Source organism: Triticum aestivum, chromosome 5B (genome assembly GCF_018294505.1).
Source record: "Triticum aestivum cultivar Chinese Spring chromosome 5B, IWGSC CS RefSeq v2.1, whole genome shotgun sequence".
In the NCBI taxonomy this organism is placed as follows: domain Eukaryota; kingdom Viridiplantae; phylum Streptophyta; class Magnoliopsida; order Poales; family Poaceae; genus Triticum; species Triticum aestivum.
In genome coordinates, this window is record NC_057807.1 from 436,799,836 (window position 1) to 436,802,972 (window position 3,137).

General features: G+C 55.3%; 1 pseudogene; it reads right to left on the bottom strand.

Annotated features, from left to right (window-relative positions):
- Positions 1-582: 582 nt before the first annotated feature.
- On the bottom strand, positions 583-2,606 carry LOC123112302 (7-deoxyloganetin glucosyltransferase-like; annotated as a pseudogene).
- Between the last annotated feature and the right edge of the window lie 531 nt (positions 2,607-3,137).

The window sequence follows — 3,137 nt, forward strand, 5'->3', positions numbered from 1 at the left end:
CATGGCAGCCCCGCCGCCGTCACACGCACAATGCAGACAAGGGGAGCCACGACCGTCGTGGGTTCCAGATCTAGTCATTCTCGTTCGGATCCAGCGAATCCACATGCACTGGCCTGCATCCAACCTCTAGCGTCCCTCACATGCAGCCCAGCTACTGCAGTACACTGGAGGGACGACACCCAACACCAGGAACCCGCTTAGGAGTTCCGTCGCTGAGGGCCGCCAGGACGCAGACAAGTGCGCCTCCAGTTGCAGCCGCCATGCAGCCCAGGCAACCACAGTGGCCGCCATCATCACCGCAAGGCGCCGCCCGGGCAATCCCGCTTCACCTCAACAATGGCAGAGCCCCATCAGCCAAGACACGGGAGTGGCAGATCAGGTCCCGCCGCGGCTGTCCCTGCACGGGCTTTGCCCAGCGGCGGCGAGGAGCGGGAGCAAGAGAGGAGAAGGTTGCGGCGGCGTGGTTGGGGAGCCGCCCGAGTAGCCCTAGGTAAGAGCGGCGTCTATTGGTTTCTTAGAGTGCACAATAAGGCCAAGCGTCTACATTTGTACCGTGTAAAAGAAATTATAGAGCAGATGCACTTGAATAAGAAATGCTTTTTATTTTACATTAATTTTCTAGATTGCTGGAATCTGGATGTCGGCTGGTGCCAAAAATACGAAATGAATAATACTACAACATTGAAGAGTGTAGTTGGGTGATCACTATACACAGATATGTATCACCCAAATTTGCATTCATTTTCCTAACAATTAATGAAACAACCCATTAAATTTCGACAAAGCTCGATCACAACCATGGCACGCCTTCCCTTTCATCAATTTATTGCCTACTCATAATTCCAGCGTAGAGCAAGCACGAGCCTACTCATAACTCCGTATCACTAATCTTGCTAGGATGCACAGCAAGCACCTCATCGACCACCTTCTCCAGATCCACCAAGAGGGCCCACCTGGCAGTGCAGCCGCGGCAGCCTTCTCTTTCCATTCCATGGCCATTCTCTTCATCTCTTTTCCCTTGTCCCCTCCTCCCATCACCTCCCGGATGGCCGCCTCCACCTCGTCCCTCTTGACATCGCCGCCGCCGATCTCCTTGCTGACGCGCCACTCGGAGCAAACGTACCTCGCGTTCGTGTACTGGTCGGCGCCGAAGGGCCAGCACAGCATCGGCACCCCGGCGCCGATGCTCTCCAGGACGGAGTTCCACCCGCAGTGCGTCAGGAACGCGCCCGTCGCCTCGTGCCGGAGCACCGCTTCCTGCGGGCACCAGCTCGTCACGTGGCTCCTCGCCTTCGTCTCCTCCAGGAACTCCGGTGGCAGCACGGCGGCGGCAGCGGGGTCGTCACCGTTGTTCACTTGATCGTTTCTGATCACCCACAGGAAGTCCATTTTGCTGCTGGCCAGACCCCACGCGAACTCCAGCAGCTGGTCGCTCGTCAGCGTTGCTACGCTCCCGAAGCTCACGTAGAGCACCGAGTTTGGCCCCTTGCCATTCAGCCACTCTAGGCAGGCGTTGTTCTCCCTGGACAGGTTTGATTCCAGCGTGTCAACCGCACTATCACTGCCGTCGCCAGCGACTTGATCGAGGAGGAGCGGCAATGGCCCGACGGCGTAGATCGGCGGCAGGATGGTGGACATGGCCGCCATGGCCTCGCGATCGATCTCGTCGAAGGTGTGGAAGATAACGGCGGACGGAGTGGTCCTGTGGCACGCCATTGAGCGCAAGAGCATGTTGAGCATGGCGTCGTCGGGGTCCGTGGTGCGGATTAAGCTCGGGAAGTCTCTGAGGCGGATGTCTTTGGGCATCCCCGGCACCCAGTCCAGGACCGTGTCGTCCAGGTATCCATTACTTAGCTGCTCAGCCTCTTGTTTCTCAAAGTCAAAGCAAGCACACTCAGTAAGTCTGTTTTTCATAGCGAGAACAATCGATGTGTGTACTGTATATACCTTTGAGGGGGACAATGCCCATGTCGACAAGCCGCTGGCACTGCTGGCAAGCCATGAAGGCGAACGCGCTCGATGTCCAGAAGGTGACGCAGGGAAGACCCATCTCCTTGGACGTGTACAGGACGTGCTCGACGTCGGAGATGACGCAGGACGCCGGCGGGAGGAGGCCGGAGACGAGGCTCCGGAAGGGCGGGACCAGGGCCTCCGTGGTGGACAGCAGGGCACCCATGTCCTGCGACGAGTCCGCCTCGGACGGGGGCAGGCCGTCCGGGACGGCGGCGAAGCGGAACCCGGGGACCCCGTCCAGCGCGCCGGGGCCGCGCGAGCGGAGGAGGCGGCGGCGGTTGTGCTCCGTGTGGACGAAGGTGACCCGGAAGCCATGGCAACGGTGGAGGAGCTTGGCCAGCTGGAGCGCCGGCTTGACGTGGCCCTGCGCCGGGAAAGGGAAGAACACGGCGTGACGCTTCTCCACCGATCCTGCAGCTGCCACGGTCGCCATAGCCGATCAGTATTCGGTACTCCCTCTCCAGACTACCGACGGGAGGTTTTCCCTCTAGGTAGCTGCTCTTTATTATGTTGATTGATACACTAGTTGGTTTGAGGCAACCCGGCGGAGCACAATTATTGTACAATAGGGATGCCTACGTTGTAGCTTGTACCTCAGCTAGAAGCTAGGGAGGCTATGTCGCAACCACGATGTTCGAATTGGTGAGCCTACCGAGTTTTACAGTCTCTTCTAGAGTTTTGTTTCGATACAATCTTAGGGCATGTACAATGGTTCTATCTTAGCAATGCCATGTAGGATAGATGATGAGGTGGAGAAAAAAGAACTCATAAGAAAAGACTTGTCTTCTCTTATTTAAGAGAAGACAAGAGGTGATCTCTTAGCACAATATGTCTCACCACAATTTTAGGAATTACTAGTTATTGAAGATAAGGCTAAGATATGACCCATTGTAGATAAAAATTTTTGCCATCTTTAAATCACATGCAAGACTTAAGATAAGACTATCTTATGAACCATTGTACATGCCCTTAGATGCTTCGAGCTGCGTGTACTGATCTAACACGTTCATGAAGAAGACCAGTGATAGGGTCCTATATGTGATTTGTACCCATCGCTTCTGCCCTCACGTCGCCGTTTTATGATGAATATTTTTTTAAATACACGATATATATGATGAATATTT